The sequence below is a fragment of the Ambystoma mexicanum genome, chromosome 1q, assembly GCF_040938575.1.
Source record: "Ambystoma mexicanum isolate Mex_15411 chromosome 1q, UKY_AmexF1_1, whole genome shotgun sequence".
NCBI classification, from domain to species: domain Eukaryota; kingdom Metazoa; phylum Chordata; class Amphibia; order Caudata; family Ambystomatidae; genus Ambystoma; species Ambystoma mexicanum.
Window position 1 is genome coordinate 1,138,008,618 of NC_090922.1, and position 25,761 is coordinate 1,138,034,378.

Sequence of the window (25,761 nt, forward strand, 5' to 3'; positions counted from 1 at the left end):
CACAAATTCAGCCTAAAACGCATATACTGACATCGAATACGAGGTGAGGGACATTTAATCAGATATTCAGCCATTTGTCTATACCTTTTTGTCCCAAACAATGATGTATCATAGTCCTTATATTGCTTACAAATCTCCGCATTCTGAATCCAATCAGTTTGGAAGAGATTGATTTTTGCTCTCCCAGGGTTGTTCATTAATAATTCCAAATCAATAGATGCTTCTGTCATAGCATTATATGTTATTTTGCACCAGATTTTTGATAGTGTGTTGTAGTTTGATAATAGATGTTTGGCTACTATGCTCAACACATTATGCATTTGAATACTCAGTATACATTTGCATAAAGGGGAACACATTTTCCATAACAATTGAGAATACAGAGAGAGTGACCCCAATTTGTATCAGATCAGCGGTAGAAGGGTGCAGTGGGGCAAATTCAATACTTTTTTCCAAAAACTGGCTTCCAGTTTGTTCCAGTCCTCTTTTTTATCACACAAAAGGCCTCCATGCATATATTAGAATTGGTGTTACTTTCATTTGATAAAATGACAGGACATGTTTAAGTGAACATTTCCCAAACCTGTATGCTAATATTTTAGCTTGTGATGTTAAAGCTCGAAGTTTAGACTCTAGTTCACATCTGTGGTGAATTTGGTTAATTGTGTTTGAAAACATTATACCTAGATATTTGTAATGATCAACTACAGTCAAACTTGTGTTTTGAATTCTCCAATGGCCTTCTTGTTTTCTTTTTTTTTTAGATGGTCTTGCCTTGCATACTACCACCTGTGATTTATTGATGTTTATGATCATGTTATTCTTTTTGTTGTATGCATCTAGAGCTTGTAGCATGTTTTGCAACCCACTAGGGGTTTGAGACATAATTACCAGATCGTCGGCATAGAGTAGATATTTTATTTTTTGCTTGCCTAACTTTGGTGCATCACAGATAGTGCTAGTGAATATGTCACCCATATCCAGAATTAAAACATTTAATAAAAATGATGCAAGAGAACATCCTTGTTTCAGACCTCTCCTCGTAGCTATTATTTCTGATAAATGGCCCCCATATGTTAGACATACTTGCATTGTGGTATTCATATGGAGTAGCATAACCAAGGTTAATATGGTAGCGGGACACTTATGTTTTTTCAATTTGTTGTATAGCATGGTTCTGTCAATCGAAATGAATGCCGCCTGAAAATCGATAAATGCCAGGTATAATGGTTGGCTCTTTTCTGCGTATTGCTGTTTTATCAAGTTTAGGCATAAGATATTTGGCACTGTGCCCAAGCCCGACACAAAGCCTGCTTGAAATTGATCATTTAGATGCTGAGCTGTAGTCCATTTGTTTAGTTCTTTCAATAAAAGTCTTCCATAGATTTTACCAGGGACATCAAGCAGTGAAATGGGTTGATAACTAGTCAGCAGTTGACGATCTCCCTTTTTAAATAGGGGCACAGTTATGGCATGCGTCCAACTATTTGGGATCACTTGCTCTTGGTTTATGGCTATGTAGGGTATTTTGTGGAGATTTGGGGCCTGACGGTATTTTCTTACCGCCGAAAAATAACTTAGCAACAATCACTCCTTGTATTCAGATTGGGCCATGTACAACAATAATACAGTGGACATGCATTATTTCAGCACCCAGACATGCATATTTGGTATGCGTAGTTGGTATGCGTGGTTGGTGGTATTTTGGTGAGCATAATTCCCTTGTTTTATTTGTGGCCCCAATATCCAGAATCCCTTATTTTTGCTTAGATTTTTCGTGTAATCACTAGAGAGACCTCAGGCTTGCATTTCTGGAACACCACATTTTCATTTTTAGTATGCCACCATGGGCAATTTCTCTCTGTCTTATCTACGGCAGCGAGCTATCATGTGGTATTTTCACTATCTTATATACGGTAGTGAACTATGTCCCGGGCCTCCCTTTTTGTCGACTCATAGACCTCCGACAAACTACAACACACACAGTTAGTTATAACTGCTCATACTAAATTACATTGTGCACACGGCTGCAACCAAATTTGATGTTTAGCTACCTTGAAAATGACAATTGCACTGTCTAAACATCTCCCCACATCATCAGCACTGCTTTGGTAAATATAAAACACACCACCCGTCTGCTTTCAAATATGTTTGTGTATTATAAAAGTTGCATTTAAACACGATCTCACTCTTTACAGAAATAAATAAAATAGCACAGTAACAGCATTGTCTGTAATACACTGAAAAGAGAGTGGCGGAGACGAGAACTCAATTTGCAACATTAACATGTGTTTAAAGCACAAGAATCTCCTTTCCTACACTGACTGAATATTCTCGTACACACTCAGCCCCCACAATTCTGTAATTACCTTATCTGTTCAGCCTGAGTTTTCTTCAGCTGTTCTCTTTCTGAATGTGGCTCCCTTGAAGATTAACCCCGGTGAAAACAAGCGTCTTTCGTTCTCAAACCGGGGCTATTGCCTGGAACTCTCAGCTTTTTCAGCAGAAATGCTCCAACCAGGAAAACAGGTCCTTCTCGCAGCTCTCCAAATCCCGACTGTCCTCCCCCTCTCTTCAAACTCCCCCCAGCAAAAACTCTCATCACTGCCTCTAGCATGATACTTGCTATGACGCTGCTCCAATCAGAAATTAATCATGCCACATCCTCCCTCTCTACACAATGGCTCCTTTTTACAGTAACCATTTGTAACCAACTGATTTCCTGTACCTTCGAGCCCTTGGCTTCCTGAGTTATGTGGACAGAGCAGCAGAGAAAAAGAAAAAAAAATGAATGTGAGTTTAAACGTTCACTTTCAGAGTAGGCCTATTTCTGCAGTGGAGACACATTTTTATTAGTGGGTTATGTTAAATGCAGTTTTATTAGTCAGGTTAGTTATTAATAATGTTAGTTATTAATTTTCAAATGTGTCTCTTGCACCATAGGCATTTCAGGTGTAAAATAGTGTGCATTTTTGAATATGCACGTGTGCTTTTAACTGTAAAAATAGATTTGCATCTTATATGTTAAAATCGATTTTGACTGAATAGCCTGGCTTTACTTATATGTCATGTTAATCTGGTAACACATATAGCAATGCACTGCACCCATGTGGTGGTGCTGCATAAAAAACCTGTGCAGTAGTGCTGTACTCTGTGCTGTAACACGCCAAATATCCTTACATACCCTCCTTTTGTTTTTAGAACTTGGTTACAATCCAAGCCAATTCCTAAAAACAACTTGTTCTTTTTTTTTTTTTTAAATGCATGTGTATTGGGATATCTTTCTCTTCCTGACGTAGCTAGTAAAATCAGTAACATTTTCATTTTTACTGATAGCACAATCAACCATCCACCCATGATTAACACCAGGACAGCCAAACCCACTATTGAGCGTTCCCCCCAGGTTTCCCAATTAAATCTTTCCACTTCTATTATCCCCAGATTACTAATTGTAATATTGTTTTTTCTCAAATTCATTTTTATAACATGTCTTTCTTTGTGATTCAATAAATATTGCACATCCGGATCTATTGGAAAAGTATCCCTTTGAAAAAAATCGATATTTTCCACTTGGCTTTCCCAAACATCATTTGTTACATGAAACAATGTTAACCCCCCAATTGACACAATTGTATCCTTTGGAACCTGTAAATAAAAAACATTATATTTCACCTGTTTAACCACGTATGTTCCATGGTTTAAATGTACTACCGTCATGTTCTTTAAACAGGTGCTGATCAACCATTTACCTCTGACCATCTTAGCCTGTGCCATTTCTTCACTCCCCATATTGCTAATAATCACTTCACATCCCTCTGATATACTTGGGTCAGATTTCAAACCACAAATAGCATCTGTGGCATCAGGAACAAACGGTTTACCTGGACACATATAATTTTGTTCTTTAAATTTTACACATGTTTCCAGGTTTGGTATTAAATAAACTTCAGGTTCCCATGACTGAAATGCCACCACTTCTGGAGTCTTAATCTTAATAAATTTGTCCTCTTGCCAAAATCCCACGTTGTGTACCCACTTCGTTTGATAAATAAGTTCAGGGGCTACATATGGGATGCATAGCAAAAATCCGATCTCTAGTCTTTCCAAGTCCACATATAACGGCATTGCATTACCTATTTCGAATGCAATTTTTACCTGTATTATATCAATTTCCCCCCTGGTCAATCTTTCTATCATTTGACGAATAATATCCTGCGAAACAAAATACAAGGGGATATGTCCTTGAATCAATTGTGAAACTGCAGTTTGAACTTCTCTCATATAATTTGTTAATAGTCTATCAACAGGACGCATTATGTTCAATATTTCATTTAAAGTTCTGTCATGATTAAGTATTAATGTAGTCGCCCGTTGCATTACATTCACAACATCATTCAACTATGCACACGTGCAGTCATATCTATCACATCATCCACAACTATGTACAGTGTTGTAAAGCAAGAAAAACAACATCTCCCCCTTCCCTTCAGTCTGCAACACAAGCACCAGGTCCTTCCTTGCAACCCTTATTTTATTTCAGACTCCCCCATCTCCAAGCACCACATAATCACCCAGTACTTTACTAATCACCTACTGAGTAATAAGCTGCTGACCCCATCAAATCCTTCTGATTTATTTCCCACACCTTCACAAATACAAACATTGCATACTTTTCCAAACAGTTCTTGCCATTTTCCCTGTAAAAATAGCAAACAATGCATATGATTATTTCTTCTATCTCCTAACATCCAATAACACTGCCTTACAAAGCCAAGTGTGCTCTGTGCACTTATTATTGTACTCATTTCTAAAGCACATTCAACTAACAGATTCTAAATAAATTATACAGAATGCACATAGGCAAAGAAAAGTGCATTTGCATGCTATGCACAGTTATCAGAAAGCACTACTACTGCAACAACAAAGCAATCCATGTCTACATTAACAACAGTGCTATTAACACACATATTTACTAACTTTTGTCTTTCACAATTGCAGTGAAGACCACTCTACTGAAAAGCAGCAGCTTCTGAAGTACGAATGAGAAATCAGAAGAAAGATACTCTTTCCATCGAAAAAGTGCAATACTGCCATAATGTTCTAACTGTTACTCTGACACTGTAGAATTCTAGTATTTGGTACAAACAATGGTATTAAAACTGCAACATTAGATTCGATATTACTGCTTCCCCTCACCAGCTTCATACTTTCTATTGCAATCTGAACTCCAGTATAGTAACCCACATACAAAAGTAGCCTTCCCAACTTGATGTAGCAGTACATTGCACAATCACACAACTCACATACACTGCACAAAATCCCAACCCAGACTTTCTTTTTTCTCCAGCAGACCCCAAAGAATGCCTACCAAAAAGCAACTCCATAGAAAGCAACGCAAAAGTGAATGAAATTAAACTAAAACTCTCCAAAATAAGCATCCACGTCTAGCAGAATTTGTACAAAAAGTTCAACAAAACAGCTAATACAGTCATTAAGCGGAACAAAACAAGCTTCCAGCATAGAAATGTGGCCTCCTCTTTCAAAATGTAAAACGAAACAGAAAGTAATTAACAAGACAGCAGCTACCACTAGTGCTAACACAGCTCCTATAAATCTTGATGTAGTGTCAAGTAAGCATACCAAAAACATTATTTTACAAAATAAATTCCGCCAGAGAGTCCTTCAGAACCTTATAAAAACAGGAGAGAAATCATCCTTAAAACATACCCTAGAAAATTAAACTTAGAAGCTCTTATAGACAGTGTGATCCTTCTCAAAAGAACACTATTTATTTTAGTTTTAAACTGAATGAAACCACTAACAATACTAAGTCAAAAACTACAAAAAAATACTTTTTAATAAACGGAATATCAACAAAACTAACTTCACAAACATCTGTCGAGGTGAATGGAGTCACACCACAAGCACATACCCATATTTCAATGAAGAAGCATATAAACAAAAGCAAAGAAACCCAATTGCCATACATAGCAGTGGACAAGGGTATGAAAAACTTAATAATACCATTATGGAACAAGAAAATCTGCTCACAAAAATATCCCCAGAAAACTCAGTATCACCGGTCCATTCCACTAAACCAATACGTCCAGTCTACAAATGGCCGTACACATCAATGTGTAACATTGCCAAAAAATATTTCAAATCTTTACGCCAGTTCCTCAATCATTATGTGAAAGGCAAAGACAAATTCAAAATTAAACTACTACAAAATATGGACCCCTATCCAGTGCGGAAATACTCAGGACTACAAGGACATTTATTAGGCTGCATTTGTGGACTTATTTGCAAAAGCACCTTCCACCATATCAAAATGATATCAACACATCATTCAACTATAAGAAATATGGTCCATAAACTGTACTATGCTTAAAGTCCTGCTTTAGCACTAGTCAATTTAAATAACAATCTTCTACATGGTACAGTCAAACAACTACTCGAAGAAATAGAGCATATCCAGAGAAAATATTTTGAAAGTGAAAGCCACTTACAAAATGCATTAGCTTTACCACAAACTACCAACTACTGTACAAATAGCAACCTTCTATTAAACACATACAAAAAAGAAATACTAAAGTTTAAAAGTACCTCCGCTGAAGTACCAAACCATGTGTGTGTGTTGCATAACACCCCTATAATACCAAACATTTTGACTGTGTTATGTGGGCTGCTTATAGGGGATATTAATTACAATCAATCCTCTACTAACAACCCAAAACCAACATCATACTAAAGTGAAATAGCCAGTAGTGCATTGATTATATCCACGGACAACCGCTATGACCGCAGACATGGCGAAAACATCAGGGGCACCTGCCACCGAAACAAATACAGTATTTGACCCATCTCTTACTCCCCAACCCTCTTCAAGCACTTCTGCACACCAACACACACCCCAAAATTGCATTTTGCTTCTGTTAACCGCCACGCCGTCGGCATATCCAAGATGGCGAGCGCATTGAAACACCTCACCACAGCCAATCAGAGAACACGTTGCCTGTCCGCTGACATGACACAAGCTGAATAGCCAATCGGTGTCCTGTCCACGGAGTGAACAGGGAAGTGTGTCAGCGGAGTGGACATAGATATCACACATTTTTTTGCCTTACGTGTTGGCTGTTTATAAACAAAAAACTACTGGACGGATTTACACCAAAGCATGCTTTTGGGTCTAAGCCGCCGCTCCTGCCGCAAATTTGGTGGAAATCCATCCAGCGGTTTGAGCTGTAGGCATGTGCAAAGTTTTTTCCCCATTATGTCTAAGGAAAAAAATAAATTTTGGGACCCCCCTATAACTTTGCCCCTCCAGAACCAAACCTCACTAAAATTTGCAAGAAAATTCAGAGTGGGCCATATACTTTTTTTGGCAAAGTTTGGTGAGGATTCGTCCAGGGGGAGCGAAGTTATAAGCCACCCAAAAAGTGTTGTTCCTATGGGATTAGCAATTTAACCATAGTTTATTTGTGAAACTGTTCAATAACACTTTTTAAAAAAAGTAAACATATCTGTACTGTGTTTTGTTAGATGCAGATCTGGTTGAATCTGGACATACAAATCTTGGTCAGTTGCACAGTAGTTTTTCATGCAGATGTTTTTCATTAAGAGTTCAAGTGTAAATCTGAAGTGTTGAAGTGAGATCACAGGGTTAGGTGTAGAGGTTGTGGATGTGATTGGTGGATGGAGGTGTGACTCTTTGAAAGCAGCCCATCAGGGAGTGTTGAGAACATGAAAATGGAAAGGTTAGAAGGACTGTCCCCTGTTCTACGTGGTCGACATGTGCCACATCCAGTTCTTTTTAGGATGCCTGGCATGGAAAGGGGAGTGTGGGGTTCAGCGAATCAGCTTTACAGGTGTGGTGTAAAGCAAGAGAGCATAGAAGGAGTTTTGTTTGCAGGAGTTGTGAGAACAGTGACAATGGCTATATGTTTGAGAAGGCAGACTGTGTGGATTCTGGGGGACACTTCAATTCCATCATTGAAGGTTTATGCTGATAATCATGGCATCATTGGAAATATTGGACTGGCAGAAGTGGAAGATTTCTAGCATGCAGTTTGTGTCTTTACCTGGGCAAGCTTGCTTCTGTGAGAGTATGGCTCACTTTAAATGTCAAGACATTGTGATTGTCCATTGTGCAGGGGGCCGTTTAGGGTTTGTGATTTCGGTGTCTTTGCAAGTTGTGCTGAAGGATTTTTTTAAAAAGCCTAATGCAACAGTTTAATGCTGCTTAGATCATTTTTTCAGAAATAAATCAATCAGAGGCGCACATGGAGATGTCCAACAAAATGTTCAGTCTTCAGATTGAACAATCAAGGCAGATTGTCAATAAAGGTGTAGCTGCTTTTATATATGCTGCAGAAATATCATCTTTTGAGAATGATAACATCAATTCTCATGGTGTGATTTTATTTTGTCCAGATGGAGTTCACTTCACAGATGTCCGAAATGCAATTTTCCTTTACAATATTAGGAAAGCATTGAAGAAGTTCCTGTAAGGCAATTGTCAAGGAAGATGTAGAGTGTACAATACTATTGTACATAAAAGCCACAAAAAAAGAAAAGAAAAAAAGGTGTTTGTTACCAACCCCCCCCAAAAAAAGGTCTTTCCAAAGGCACCACTAAAGATTAAATAACTTAAATTGTGTTTAATCCCCTCCCCTCCTTTTGATTGGCCATGACGTCTGTGGATACCACAATGGTCTGTGGATAGCACGTGCCATATCTGGGTCTTTTGAGGTTGCCTGGCATGGAAAGGGGACAGCAGAGAACATGGACAGTCGAGGTGGCCGTGGACATCTGAGCAACAGCCAATCAGGTTTCCTCTCTGTGGTGTACGCGAAGAGAGGGTAGCAGGAGTTTTGCTAGTAGGAGTTGTGAAAAGATTGAAAATGGCCATGGCAATGTCTTTCAGCAGACAGAGTGTTTGGATTTTGGGGGACTCATGGGTCCAATGGTGTATGATGAGCATTGTGGAATAGCCACAACTGTTGGATTCTCTGAATTGGAAGTGTTCTGGTATGGAGTGTGTGGCATGAGATTTTTCACCGCTGCAGGCCTGCGGTCTAATTTGATGCCTCAACCTTTTTTCTCCTCACCTCCTGCCTTAAAGGGAGAGGGAGTCTGCCAACAGGTGAAGCTGAGAGGTGAAGGCTGAAGGGAAAGGCCTCCTCTGCTCTTTGCAGCTCTGCTGCGAGCACATGAATAGCTGGAATGGAAATCAGCTGAGCACATCATTCGAGGAACAACCAAGTGTTCCCACCTTCCACCATGCCCGCCGCGTGGAGCGTGGCATCTGCGTCCCCCAAAATGGCTTGCTCTGGTTGCCGGGACAACCATCAACAAGAAGGCAGCTGAAATATTCACCGCTGCAAGCCCACAGTCTGATTTTCTGCCCTGACCTGCCTGCTCCTCCCCTCCCGCCTTAAAGGGAGCAGGAGTCTGCCGACAGGCGAAGCCGAGAAGTGAAAGCCGAAGGGAAAGGCCCCCTGTGATCTTTGCAGCTCCACTGCGAGCACACATTCAGCTGGAAGGGAAAACAGCTGAACACATCATTCAAGGAACAACCGAGTGGTCCCCACCTTCCACCATGCCTGCCGCATGGAGTGTGCCATCTGCGTCCCCCAAAATGGATGCACTGGTTGCCGAGACAACCATCAACAAGAAGGCAGCCGAAATATTCACTGCTGCAGGACCACAGACTTATTTCCTGCCCTGACCTGCCTGCTCCTCCCCCCCACCTTAAGGGAGAGGGAGTCTTCCAACAGGCGAAGCCGAGAGGTGAATGCCGAAGGGAAATGCCTCCAATGATCTTTGCAGCTCTTCGTTGCTCGAAGAAGCCACCTGATGATTGCCCACCCGATACACCTTCTCAACAAGTTAAGCATCCTCTGGCGATTGGTAACGCACTTCCCCGAGCCACTTGTGCTGCCGAGAGGGCACATGCTGCTACATCTCTCACCTTTTGTTTCCACTCTCCCCATCCCCCTCCAGCACTATGTGAATTGTCCTCAGACATAGTAAAATAGTTTCTCATTCTGTTTAGTTCCAATCCCCTGCCCCACCCTCCATCTGTTTTTTTTTTTTCCAGCACTACCTCAATTGCCGTCAGGCATAGTAATGTAGACCCTTGTCTGTTTCACTCTCCCTCCTTCCCCAATCCCTTAGCACTTGCACTATCTAGAATGTTGTCATGCTGATCATGATAGTTATCTTTGTTCTTTTTCACATTCTGACTTCATCAAGGACTGAACGAATGTTCATTGTATTTTTTTCCCTTGTTCCCTCCCCTCCTTTAAGTGCTTTCAAACTCATTGTGTATAGGTGCTATACAATCTCATGGTCCCATGTCAGCCCTGTTTGCTATTAGACTAACATACCTCAGTGCACGTACCCTTAATGCCCCACATGCCTCCCATCACCCGACACCTCACGTCAGGAAATCGCGCTACAGGCGAGGTTTACGTACCACTCTGACGCCCACCGCATGCAGCCTAGACCGAACATCCCATTAAAAAACAAGTTTACGAGATCCTTAGCACTCACAGTCTCCCACGTGACACATGGCTATGAGGCTTTGTCGGCTTCCCATTGCCTACAACCAGAGGCTAAGCGTTTAAATCATATATGCAACCAGCCCATCCAAAGCCTAGCACAAACTTCACCCATTACCTTTCGGAACTACGCAAGAAGCCCCCAAACTTCGTATAATTCTTTCGTCGGATCAGTCACAACAGTACATTCCAAGGGGCACAAGGTTCTACAGCACTCACCAGTACCCCCACTAAAAAGGGAAGCTTCCTTGCTGGCCAGACTGCCGCTCACTAAAGCAACCAACCCACTGTAACCACCTTCTGGTGACTACCTGGCACTGAACTAGCCCGCTAGTACCCTTGAGGGTCCATCTCGTGCCCCAGAGGCTTCACTGGTTGCACATATCCTAGCACCTCTCACTACTACCACCCTGCTTGAGACAGATACTTTCTATGATCAAGTTGGATGCCACACTGTATGCTGTTGTTGATACTACCATGCCAGGGCTTAACAAGTCTGATGCCACACTGTATGCTGTTGTTGATACTACCATGCCAGTGCTTAACAAGTGTGATGCCACACTGCATGTTCCTATGCCATCACCTGCTATTGCTGATTGTACCACGCCAATGCTTACTAAGTCTACAATTGCCGCAATGAATGTTCTGGCACTACCACCTCTGGTTACTGTCACCATGCCTGTCCTTGATACTGTCCATGATCCTGCTCCTTCTGTAGCTACTCTACCACCCTCTGGCAGTAAAACCACTCCTGTGCTGGCTATCTTCCTTGAGGCCTCACCGCATAGACCCCTGCTACCATCTACCTTGATCAACGCCATGCAGGTATCAGCCAATGTTCATGCTACTGCAGCGTCAACATCTATCACACAACCCTTAGCTATATCGAACTCCAGCACCCCCCCCCCCCACCGGGTCCACTCCCCGCCCAACCCTAAATGCAGCAATTCCCCTATCCCTCTTCTCAGATGCACCCTTATCAATGCATGCTCACTACCAGCCCATGGCTTGGACATTCAAGACCTAATCATAAGCAGTAACCTCGATCTCCTAATTAACCGAGAAACTTGGCTTCACGAAGCCTCCGGTCCGGCCCTTTCCCTCAGCCATCCCTACAGGCTACACTATTTTCAGGCAAGACTGCCCCGTAAATAAAAGGTCCCCCACCTTTTATTTACGGGGCAGTCTTGCCTGAAAATAGTGTAGCCCGTAGGGATGGCTGAGGGAAAGGGCCGGACCGGAGGCTTCGTGGAGCCAAGTTTCTCTCATAGCCAAAGAGACCCTACCGATCAGAAAGGTGGAAGGAGAACTTGGCTACAACAGAGACTACATACTTCTTAAAGTCAACCCCCCCCCCCGAACTGCACCATTGCCCTTCACATTGTTTACCGACCACTGGGGCCTGTCACAGACTTCCAGGATGCCCTCCTTCACACCATCTCTAATAATCAGAAAAAAATCCATGGAAGCCATCCTCCCAGGAGACTTCAACCTAGGCCTCAATTACCCCAAAGTCTCCCAAGCATCCACTCCTAATAAAGCATTATCCACCCTAGGCTTCAAACAGGCTGTCAAGCAGCCCACACACATAAAAGGACGCACTGCTCGCTCACAGTCACAGCCATTTCACACATTCCCTGGTCTGACCATCACGCTCTTCATTTTAATCGTAACACCACTAAAGGGCCCCTCAAGCAAGAAACCCCTCCCCCACTGAACTCACTAGGCGCTCCCACCAGCTCACCAAGTTAGGGTCACACTCTATCTCTTGGTTCCTGCCCTCCAACCCTCCTTTTCCAGTGACCCTGAAATCCTTGCTACTACCTTCAACACCATTATCACCCAAGTGGTGGAAGCCATTGCCCCACTCACCCTTAGGAAAGCCAAGCAGACCAAGCATTCCAATGCCTGGTTCTCTCAGGAGTTTCTTGAGTTGTGCACTAGGAAAAGGGTAGCGCACTCTTCGTGCAAAGCCAAACCGAGTGACTCTTCCAAACTAGCTTCCAGATTATCTTCAGAGAATACAAGCAGTGATAATTAAAGCCAAAGCCACTTCTTTCAACACCAGGATAGCGAATGCAAAATCAGATACTAAAGAAATCTTCACCATCTTCAGGGAGCTGGAAACACCCACTTCCACTCTAGTATAATAGCATTCAAGGTGCATTTCTTCACAAGCTCAACACCCACAAAGAGAAAATCCTTGCCGCACCAACAGGCCCTCAACCACCAAATAGCCAATCTCCACAGTAGCACCTCCTGTGACTCCCCCCTTCTCCTGCAGAGACATGATTGAACAAGAAGTAATCACCCTCCTCAAATCCATCAAACCCTATAATTTTAAAGGAAATGCCTGCCCTGCTCAACTCATCAACGATTGTGCCCCCACCCATGCCCCTTTCCTTACAGCCTTTATCAATGCCTCTTTCACAACAGGCCATGTCCCAACCTGCCTCAAGAAAGCCTGGGTACACCCTCTTCTGAAGAAACCTGCACTACACCCCACTATCCCAGGAAACTATACACCTATTACCACAGTCCCTTTTCTCTTAAAGATCTTTGACAAAGCAGCCTATCTGCAAGTCTAAACATTTCTAGAGGCTAATAACCTTCTCTTTCTCCGGCAATCAGACTTCCCTCCTGGCCACGGTACCGAAACCGCACTAGTAGGCCTCAAAAATCAAATGGATGATTTCAGGGACTCGGGCAAACCAGCACTCCTTCTGCTCCTCGGTCTACCTGCAGCTTTTGATTTAGTGGACCACAACACCCTGTGCCACGTTCTCTCTTCCACCACCAAATTCTCTCCCTTGGCCACAGCTTGAATCACCTCCTTTCTCCAGGAAAGAGTCATCAAAGTATTTTCCAAGCAAGCCTCCGCTCACCCGAGCATCATCAAATGCAGAGTCCCACAGCGGTCCTGCATCTCACCCACCCTTACAACCTGTTCATGAGGCCACTATTCAACATCCTGAATGCGCTTACCTACACTAACTATCTTTCACTCGGCAGACCAACTACCTTAAGTCTTCCTGCTACTTTTACATCCAGCTTCTTTGGCAGATTCTGCCCTATCTGTCCAGAGAAAATCTTGCACTGATAGCAGCTGCAATTGTGAACTGTAAGCTGGATTACTGCAACAGCATCTTGATTGCACATCCCAGGCCAATTTCAGAACACTGCAGGTGATCCAGAATAGCGCAGTGCGAGCTGTGCTTGGGCTAAGGTGCAATATGCATGTTTCTGAAGCTAGGCGCAGCCTGCACTGGCTGCCTGTTCAAGAATGGCTGCAGCATAAGGGGCTGTCCGTTGTGCACAAATGCCTGCATGGCAAGGCCCTATCATATCTTATGGCTAGGTTAAAACAAAAAAAACAAAAAAAACTTTGGTTGTTTACTACGATCAAATGGCAATATCTCTTTGGTCCAACCTCTGTCTATTCTGAAGAGATTTGGAGGAGCTGGTTACAATTCCTGGGCTCCTGCCCTATAGAACGCCATGCCACAATATTTGGCTGACATCAGTTCAATAACTGTCTTTAAGAAACAACTAAAAACTCTCTTGTTTGATGTAGGCCATGGGTAATGCTCCCTTTTCTCATGCTACTGATATTCATCCCTACACTGCCATCTTTGTGTAATATCATATGATTTCTTCCTTTCTTGTAGGATGCGTACTGCCCTTCTATCATGTCTTTCTTGAATGGTATGCTTTTTTGTCTGTTTCTTACACTCTTTGTGTGCGCCCTGAGGCCTTTGGGTTAGTGGTGCAATACAAGAACATAGATAGATAGATAGATAGATAGATAGATAGATAGATAGATAGATAGATAGATAGATAGATAGATAGATGACATGCAGGTCCTCATCCCCCTCTCTCCGTCGACTATGAGTCAGACATGGAACCCCTCAACTCTATCTACTCCACTATCCAAACGTGGATGGCAGAAAACTTGTTGTGCCTTAATGGTGAAAAAGCCGAATTACTACTAATTGGATCACCTGCAACTATAAAGAATCTCGACAAACTGGATAGCTCCTTCATGATTGACAACTCTCCAATCCCGGTCTCCCAAGTGTTCAAAACGTTGGGGGTCTACTTAGACTTCAACCTCTCAATGGACAGACAGGTCAACACCTTAGCGTCTGCTACAGCCTACCACTCCAAACTGCTCAATGCAGCAATATCCTTCCTCTCAGAGCAGAACTGCCTCACCATAGCGAGAGCTATAATCAGGTTGTGGCTTGATTATTGTAATGCCCTCCTAGCAGGCACCTCCTCAAAAAAATATCTTTAAACTGCAGACTGTCCAAAATAACGCCCTCCCGACCACCACTGACATTTCCAAGAGTGAATACATCTCAGCAACTAGAAAACAAGTTCATTGGCTTCCCATCAAAGAGGGTATCATCTTTAAAACTCTCGCCCTCATGCCCTCATGCAAATATCCACAATACTGCCCGCGGTACCTATCACAGAGAATCACCAAACCGATCACAGACCGACCCACTAGCACTGCATACACCCCTGCATCTCCATTCCTAATACCCTGAGAATTTGCGCAGGAGGCTCTAGCTTCCCAGTCATGCCAACGACCCACTGGAATTCCCTACCAACCTATCTCAAAACCATAGACTCACACATAGCCTTCAGGAAAGCTATAAAAACTCTGCTGTTTGTATAAACGATGCATGTGCTATATGCTGTTACTCACCATCCATTGTAATTTCACTGGAACTGTTGATTAAGGTAACCTTTAACCACTTATTAATGTAACCTGTAACGGCCTATGCAACCATCTACTTCGTACACTGTTAGGCTCTACGCTCATTGTAACCCTGAGCAAAGGATCATCCTTGTAACTAAGACACCTTCTTGCAACAGCGCCTCAATGTCTCTGGGCTGCTTTTGCGCTTTACAAATTTAAAAAATAAAATAAATAAATAAGTGGGTGGATTTGCTCCCACTTTGTGCAAATATGGTTCATTTGAAACATTCAGACATTATTATCATTCATTGTGGTGGGAACAGTTTGGGGAATGTGACTGGAGTTGAAGGAAGTCTTCTCTAATTCCAAAATATTTTTTTACGCATTGCACAGAGACAGATGTGGATGCGTTACAGTTAATTCGGCAAATGGAAAAAGCGAGGAGGGACAGTAATAAATCTGTTTGTGCTTTTTTCCGCAATGTTGACATGGCATTGTTTCATAATGAGAACATTAAATCGGATAGGGGCAAGCAACAAGATTTTCGGCAGGATAGAGTTCATCTAACTGATGTGGGTAATCACATTTTTGTGGGAAACATTCACAATGGTTTGAAGCAGTTTATGTGAAAGTGAGAAGAAATAATGAAATTCAGTGAAATGTTTTCTTAGTTCAGTTTGTAAAACCAAACATAAAAAAAATATAAAAGCCAAAAACACAAAAAAAGGTTACTTTAGGAGCAACTATTTTTGAACGCAAAACAATTAAAATGATTGCAATGATCCCACGCTTTGAATTTTTTAGATGTCTGCAGACTACCATGCTTACTGTGGACCACTGCGCTGTCCACGGTGTGTATGCAGGCTGCACAGGGGCCTGTGACTGTTTCTGGGTTTTTTTGCACAGGAGGGAAGTTAAGGGGGAAGGGAGGGAATGAGCACCAACCACAGAGATAGAGGGACAGGTGGACAGGGGAAGATGCTGGGCGTGCCTTGAATTTAAGGTCGGGGGCACTGTTTCTCATGCTCTTTGACAACTGCCTCAAAAGCACTGTGAACTGTCCCCCCCTGCAGCACAATGTGACCAAAAGGTAAGGATTATTTTTTTTTGTTTATTAATTTGTTTAGTTGCATAACAACTTTTCAAATACATATAAACATAAAATTCATTTCATTACAATTAATTTCATTTCAGTTCATTTCATTTACAATAAAACTATGATTAAATTGACACTTAAAATTTAAATTTAAAACATCATTATTCACGTTTATCCTTCTTGCTTTGACTATGGTCAGGCACAGTGATTTCTAGAAAGTGAACAATTGCTGCTTTTACCGATACTCTTGGGCATGAAAAAAACAATTGCCAAATTTCCTGAACATTTAAGTGTGCCGTAAAATCAAACACTCTCAGAAAAGTTTTTTGCGAATCGCACACAAGGCAGGACATTGCACCATAAATGTTTCAGTGTTTCGGGTTCACAATCATTTAAACAATACCGGCAATGTATTAACTCTTTAGGAATTATTCTCCTTCGCACCAATACATCGTGCGTATACCACAAATTCAGCCTAAAACGCATATACTGACATCGAATACGAGGTGAGGGACATTTAATCAGATATTCAGCCATTTGTCTATACCTTTTTGTCCCAAACAATGATGTATCATAGTCCTTATATTGCTTACAAATCTCCGCATTCTGAATCCAATCAGTTTGGAAGAGATTGATTTTTGCTCTCCCAGGGTTGTTCATTAATAATTCCAAATCAATAGATGCTTCTGTCATAGCATTATATGTTATTTTGCACCAGATTTTTGATAGTGTGTTGTAGTTTGATAATAGATGTTTGGCTACTATGCTCAACACATTATGCATTTGAATACTCAGTATACATTTGCATAAAAGGGAACACATTTTCCATAACAATTGAGAATACAGAGAGAGTGACCCCAATTTGTATCAGATCAGCGGTAGAAGGGTGCAGTGGGGCAAATTCAATACTTTTTTCCAAAAACTGGCTTCCAGTTTGTTCCACTCCTCTTTTTTATCACACAAAAGGCCTCCATGCATATATTAGAATTGGTGTTACTTTCATTTGATAAAATGACAGGACATGTTTAAGTGAACATTTCCCAAACCTGTATGCTAATATTTTAGCTTGTGATGTTAAAGCTCGAAGTTTAGACTCTAGTTCACATCTGTGGTGAATTTGGTTAATTGTGTTTGAAAACATTATACCTAGATATTTGTAATGATCAACTACAGTCAAACTTGTGTTTTGAATTCTCCAATGGCCTTCTTGTTTTCTTTTTTTTTTAGATGGTCTTGCCTTGCATACTACCACCTGTGATTTATTGATGTTTATGATCATGTTATTCTTTTTGGTGTATGCATCTAGAGCTTGTAGCATGTTTTGCAACCCACTAGGGGTTTGAGACATAATTACCAGATCGTCGGCATAGAGTAGATATTTTATTTTTTGCTTGCCTAACTTTGGTGCATCACAGATAGTGCTAGTGAATATGTCACCCATATCCAGAATTAAAACATTTAATAAAAATGATGCAAGAGAACATCCTTGTTTCAGACCTCTCTTCGTAGCTATTATTTCTGATAAATGGCCCCCATATGTTAGACATACTTGCATTGTGGTATTCATATGGAGTAGCATAACCAAGGTTAATATGGTAGCGGGACACTTATGTTTTTTCAATTTGTTGTATAGCATGGTTCTGTCAATCGAAATGAATGCCGCCTGAAAATCGATAAATGCCAGGTATAATGGTTGGCTCTTTTCTGCGTATTGCTGTTTTATCAAGTTTAGGCATAAGATATTTGGCACTGTGCCCAAGCCCGACACAAAGCCTGCTTGAAATTGATCATTTAGATGCTGAGCTGTAGTCCATTTGTTTAGTTCTTTCAATAAAAGTCTTCCATAGATTTTACCAGGGACATCAAGCAGTGAAATGGGTTGATAACTAGTCAGCAGTTGACGATCTCCCTTTTTAAATAGGGGCACAGTTATGGCATGCGTCCAACTATTTGGGATCACTTGCTCTTGGTTTATGGCTATGTAGGGTATTTTGTGGAGATTTGGGGCCTGACGGTATTTTCTTACCGCCGAAAAATAACTTAGCAACAATCACTCCTTGTATTCAGATTGGGCCATGTACAACAATAATACAGTGGACATGCATTATTTCAGCACCCAGACATGCATATTTGGTATGCGTAGTTGGTATGCGTGGTTGGTGGTATTTTGGTGAGCATAATTCCCTTGTTTTATTTGTGGCCCCAATATCCAGAATCCCTTATTTTTGCTTAGATTTTTCGTGTAATCACTAGAGAGACCTCAGGCTTGCATTTCTGGAACACCACATTTTCATTTTTAGTATGCCACCATGGGCAATTTCTCTCTGTCTTATCTACGGCAGCGAGCTATCAAGTGGTATTTTCACTATCTTATATACGGTAGTGAACTATGTCCCGGGCCTCCCTTTTTGTCGACTCATAGACCTCCGACAAACTACAACACACACAGTTAGTTATAACTGCTCATACTAAATTACATTGTGCACACGGCTGCAACCAAATTTGATGTTTAGCTACCTTGAAAATGACAATTGCACTGTCTAAACATCTCCCCACATCATCAGCACTGCTTTGGTAAATATAAAACACACCACCCGTCTGCTTTCAAATATGTTTGTGTATTATAAAAGTTGCATTTAAACACGATCTCACTCTTTACAGAAATAAATAAAATAGCACAGTAACAGCATTGTCTGTAATACACTGAAAAGCGAGTGGCGGAGACGAGAACTCAATTTGCAACATTAACATGTGTTTAAAGCACAAGAATCTCCTTTCCTACACTGACTGAATATTCTCGTACACACTCAGCCCCCACAATTCTGTAATTACCTTATCTGTTCAGCCTGAGTTTTCTTCAGCTGTTCTCTTTCTGAATGTGGCTCCCTTGAAGATTAACCCCGGTGTAAACAAGCGTCTTTCGTTCTCAAACCGGGGTTATTGCCTGGAACTCTCAGCTTTTTCAGCAGAAATGCTCCAACCAGGAAAACAGGTCCTTCTCGCAGCTCTCCAAATCCCGACTGTCCTCCCCCTCTCTTCAAACTCCCCCCAGCAAAAACTCTCATCACTGCCTCTAGCATGATACTTGCTATGACGCTGCTCCAATCAGAAATTAATCATGCCACATCCTCCCTCTCTACACAATGGCTCCTTTTTACAGTAACCATTTGTAACCAACTGATTTCCTGTACCTTCGAGCCCTTGGCTTCCTGAGTTATGTGGACAGAGCAGCAGAGAAAAAGAAAAAAAAATGAATGTGCGTTTAAAAGTTCACTTTCAGAGTAGGCCTATTTCTGCAGTGGAGACACATTTTTATTAGTGGGTTATGTTAAATGCAGTTTTATTAGTCAGGTTAGTTATTAATAATGTTAGTTATTAATTTTCAAATGTGTCTCTTGCACCATAGGCATTTCAGGTGTAAAATAGTGTGCATTTTTGAATATGCACGTGTGCTTTTAACTGTAAAAATAGATTTGCATCTTATATGTTAAAATCGATTTTGACTGAATAGCCTGGCTTTACTTATATGTCATGTTAATCTGGTAACACATATAGCAATGCACTGCACCCATGTGGTGGTGCTGCATAAAAAACCTGTGCAGTAGTGCTGTACTCTGTGCTGTAACACGCCAAATATCCTTACATACCCTCCTTTTGTTTTTAGAACTTGGTTACAATCCAAGCCAATTCCTAAAAACAACTTGTTCTTTTTTTTTTTTTAAATGCATGTGTATTGGGATATCTTTCTCTTCCTGACGTAGCTAGTAAAATCAGTAACATTTTCATTTTTACTGATAGCACAATCAACCATCCACCCATGATTAACACCAGGACAGCCAAACCCACTATTGAGCGTTCCCCCCAGGTTCCCCAATTAAATCTTTCCACTTCTATTATCCCCAGATTACTAATTGTAATATTGTTTTTTCTCAAATTCATTTTTATAACATGTCTTTCTTTGTGATTCAATAAATATTCCACATCCGGATCTATTGGAAAAGTATCCCTTTGAAAAAAATCGATATTTTCCACTTGGCTTTCCCAAACATCATTTGTTACATGAAACAATGTTAACCCCCCAATTGACACAATTGTATCCTTTGGAACCTGTAAATAAAAAACATTATATTTCACCTGTTTAACCACGTATGTTCCATGGTTTAAATGTACTACCGTCATGTTCTTTAAACAGGTGCTGATCAACCATTTACCTCTGACCATCTTAGCCTGTGCCATTTCTTCACTCCCCATATTGCTAATAATCACTTCACATCCCTCTGATATACTTGGGTCAGATTTCAAACCACAAATAGCATCTGTGGCATCAGGAACAAACGGTTTACCTGGACACATATAATTTTGTTCTTTAAATTTTACACATGTTTCCAGGTTTGGTATTAAATAAACTTCAGGTTCCCATGACTGAAATGCCACCACTTCTGGAGTCTTAATCTTAATAAATTTGTCCTCTTGCCAAAATCCCATGTTGTGTACCCACTTCGTTTGATAAATAAGTTCAGGGGCTACATATGGGATGCATAGCAAAAATCCGATCTCTAGTCTTTCCAAGTCCACATATAACGGCATTGCATTACCTATTTCGAATGCAATTTTTACCTGTATTATATCAATTTCCCCCCTGGTCAATCTTTCTATCATTTGACGAATAATATCCTGCGAAACAAAATACAAGGGGATATGTCCTTGAATCAATTGTGAAACTGCAGTTTGAACTTCTCTCATATAATTTGTTAATAGTCTATCAACAGGACGCATTATGTTCAATATTTCATTTAAAGTTCTGTCATGCTTAAGTATTAATGTAGTCGCCCGTTGCATTACATCCGCTTGTTCATTTAGAATGATTGCAGTTTCATTTATGAATCTTACTTGTTCATCCAGTTCCCCTCTAATTCCATCTAATATTTTTTGTATTATTTCTAGGTCAATACTCAGTTGTTGCGCTTTAGTACTCAGTGTTCCTACCGAAATAGAATTGGCTGTTGATATTGTGGTACCTATTATGGCTCCAACTATAGACATTACCAATGATATCGCGAGCATCACCGCACCTCTCTTTCCTCTCTTCTTCTTAATGTCTGCTGAATTTACGAATGTTTTTTCCAATTGCATTAATATATCTCTTATTGACTGCTTAGTGTCCTCTTTTCTTATTTCCAGCCACTCTTTAGTCTGTTCAATCTTAATTCCGGTATTGTTCAAGTGTTTTTCAATCAAAATCTCAGGATTCAATGGTATGTATATATTTTGGAAAATCATCCTTCTATCACTCATGATGAATCCTGGTGCCTCTTCCACCGCGATACCAGATGCTGGTCCAGGTTCAATGACAACCTGTGCTTCTGAATTCTTGAAGATCCCTCCAAATATCATCATCATTAACCATATCATCGGTATCATCTTCAATGCTGATCGCTTTGCAGCCTTGGTCTTCACCCCTCTTTGGGGCTTTCCCGGAATCCGTCCACGTGGGCTCCAGGACTCCATCGTCTCCCGTGGGCTCTGATCCCGGAACCTCCGACCAAATAATGATAATTTTCTAAATCAAACAGAAAATAAACAAATTAAGTACATAGCATAATACTAACTTCACCCTTTTGCCAAAAATAAAACATGCTTGGTAAAAATATTTCGGTTTTTTTTTTTTTTTTTTTTTCTTTCTGAAATTAAACACAAGTTAAAAGAAAACAAGCACATATAAAACAGCATTCAATATTTAATACATTTTCTCTCTGCACACCAACCATGAGCTTCCATTATATATTTTTATTTATTTATTTATTTATTTTATATTATATATTTTTACATATATTACAGTGTTTATGTGCCATTATAACAATCAACTTTTTAACTTCTTTGTCACTGCCTCCTGATTGTACCCATTTATTTTCTCTTTTTGTGTTCAAGGGACTTTATCTGCTTCTACATGCTCAAGCTGCCTGATCTCATGTCTGGGATGGCATGGTTTGATTTGATTTACATGGACAAACTGCTCTATTGCCGTTTCACCAGGCTGCTAGAAATTTAGAATTTTTCTGTTTACTTTTTCCAAAATGAAACTTGTACACCTGATCCCCTACACTGTATTCCTTTACTGATGTCTTTTTGTCATAATAAGACTTTGCACTGTCAGCAGCTCTTTCCAGATTTCTCTGCACAAAAGCAAATGCATGTTGCAAATGCCTCCTCAGTTCATCAATATATTCATGAACTGTGGATGCACTCACAAGTGTCTGCTCATGTGTTCTGTATAGTAGGTGTTGTGGTTACACCATTTTCCTACCTGTCAAGACCTCATGGGGGCTAACACCTGTTGCCTTGGCAGGAGTTGATCTGATTGCCATCAAAACCAACGGTAAACGTAAATCCCAGCTGGAACCTGCTTCTGCCACAAATTTCTTTAAAATATCCACAACAGACCTATTGCTTCTTTCAACTGTACCTGAAGACGCCCCCTGATATGCGATATGTAGTTTCCTTTCCACACCTAGTATTTGCCATACCTTACTCATTAGAGTACTTGTGAAATGACTTCCTCTGTCTGACTCAATTCTTTGTGGCAACCCAAACCTTGAGAACACATGGTTCACCAGCAATGTGGCTGCTGTTTGCGCACTACAATCTGGTGCAGGAATGCATTCAATCCACTTCGACATAAAACATACCACACTCAAAATATAACGGTGTCCCCTGCTCGACCTTTTTAAAGGACCTACATAGTCTATTTGCAAATCTGACCATGGGAGAGTTAGGCCTCTTTTCATCAATGGTGCTCTATGCATTGGTGAAGCAGGTTTAAATTGGGCGCATACTAGACATCCTCTAGTATATAATTCCACATCTTGGGACATATGTGGCCAGTAAGCATAATCTTTTAGTATTTCTAATGTTTTTTGTGAACCTCTATGGCCTGCAGTTATGGCATCATGTGCATGGTGTAGCATTAGTCCTCTGAATGAAAGGGGTACTACCCACTGTATTTGTCCTGTTATGGACTCTCTAATCATGAGTCCATCCTGTAATATAATTCGTGTTTTGTTCTTTAATAAGACCCTCAACTCTTCTTTTCCCATACAATCATTTTCTGTCAAAGAATTTTGTTCGGGATCTATCAAATGATTATAATAGATTCCCAAAATTTGATCATTCTTTTGTGCCTCAATCAAATCTTGGTCTGGCGTGTCATGACTCCACTGCACCACCGGTTGATCTACCTCCTATGGTGCTTTAGAACGTGTGACTGCATCAATTTGTATTTCACCCATTAAATAATCAATAGGTAGCAATTCTCCCATCACTGCCCCAATCTTAGCCAGGTGGTCTGCCTTATCATTTCCCTCCTTATCCTCTCCTGGTGTTTTTAAATGCCCACAAATTTTTCTCCAGTATATTGTTAACTTATTCTCTGACACCAATTTGTCTATGGCTTGTATCATTTTTCCATGCTTAAGTGGCTTTTTGTTGTATGTAACCATGCCTCTTGCTTTCCAACCAGGCAAATACCCCACAAAGCTATTCCGTGCATAGTCAGAATCAGTCACCAGGACAATTTCACTGAACTTTTTATCAACTGCAGTAGCAATTGCTTTATAAATGGCTGCCAATTCCGCCACCTGACTGCTCCTATCGCCAATCCTCATCCCTATACTGGGGACACCTTCACATTTCAACCAGACATTTCCTATTCCTGCCACTAACTGTTTATTACTGTCATTTTCATTGTGAAAAGCACAACCATCCACATATACAGTTGGCAAATCCTTGCATGTTTTTTCATCAAAAGCTTTGTGTGGTGATTGTTCAAATTCCTGCAAACTAGTTTCTACTTCCATTTCATTTGGTATTTGTTCAGCTGCACAGTCATGTAAGTAAGCTAACCCTTGAGCAATTGGGTTCTTTTTATTTTGTCCATATCTCACTTCTACGGGAAAACCTTGTAATGCCAGCGTCCATGAAGTGATTCTGGATTGCGCTAGATTACCTGATCTAATTCTTTTACTCTCTAAAAATTTCAAAGGTTGGTGATTTGTTTCAATAATCACCTTTTCTCCCTGAACAATGGCGCGGAAATGTTGTAGCGCCCACACAGTGGTTAATAGGGCCTTTTCACATTTCATTTCAACTTGGGAAAATGCCTTACTTGCATATGTAATGGTTTTGTGATTCAAATCGTGTTTTTGTGATAACACTGCTGACATACAATGTTCAGAAAAACCAATTTCTATAAAGAAATCCCTGTCCTTTATGGGGTATGCTAAACATGGTGCCTTTACAAGACATTCCTTTAATTTAGCCACTGCATCAGACTGCTCTTTTTCCCATTTCCAGGGAGTATTCAGTTTAAGCAGTTTAGTCAATGGTTGAGTGATTTCTGCATAATTTTCAATGAACTTTCTGTTATAGCCTGTCATCCCTAATAAACTTTTTACTCCTTTCACATTTTTAGGATCTTTTAATCTTTGTATGGCCTCTATTTTCTTCTTTTGTGGATTTAGCCCATGTTCAGTCACTTCATGCCCTAGAAAGTTCACTTTTTTCTTGCACCATTGTGCTTTTTGCAAAGATACTTTGGCGCCTGCTTTCTGCAATTGGCCAAGTACATGTCTTATTTCATCAAAATGGCTTTTCAGGCTTTTATTTTTTATCAGGACATTGTCCACATAAACTATTGTTCCTCTTTCCGCTGCATCCGGCATGGCCTTTCTCAAAAATATGCCAAATTCACTCCCACTATTGATGTACCCGAACGGAGCTCTAAGCCAGGCATATTGAGTCCTGTCAAATGTAAAGGAATATAAATGTTGTATCTCCTCTGCCAATGGCACGCACCAATATCCAGAGGTGAGATCTAATGTGGTAAATACATTTGAACCATGTATCTGAGCTAGGCCCTGATCAATGAATGGCAGTGGCCATCTAGATACTGGTACTCTTTTATTTAACTCTCTCAAGTCTGCACACAGCCGCCATTGACCATTTGGCTTTAACACACCTAAAATAGGTGTGTTGGATGTGCTATGAATGGGCCTGATGATTCCCCGTGATTCCAAATTTTTAATAATCTCTGCCAATGATTCTAAACATGCCAGCGGTAGTCTATACTGGCGTACAAACACTGGATTTCTGCTACACCCTTCTGGTAGTGTGGCCATATGTAAATCAGTTAAACCACAATCATAAGCATCTTTTGCAAATACATCCTTAAACTCCATAAATATCTCCCTCAGATTGTCCCTCTCTTCATTGCTTTCACACGCATTCGCTAAGGAGATCTGTTCTTCTACCATTTTGGAAAATTCTGGAAAATCTTCTGGTAAGGGAATCTCGGCGCTTTCCTCTAACTGTGTGGCTGTGTCTTTTTGTAAAGCTGC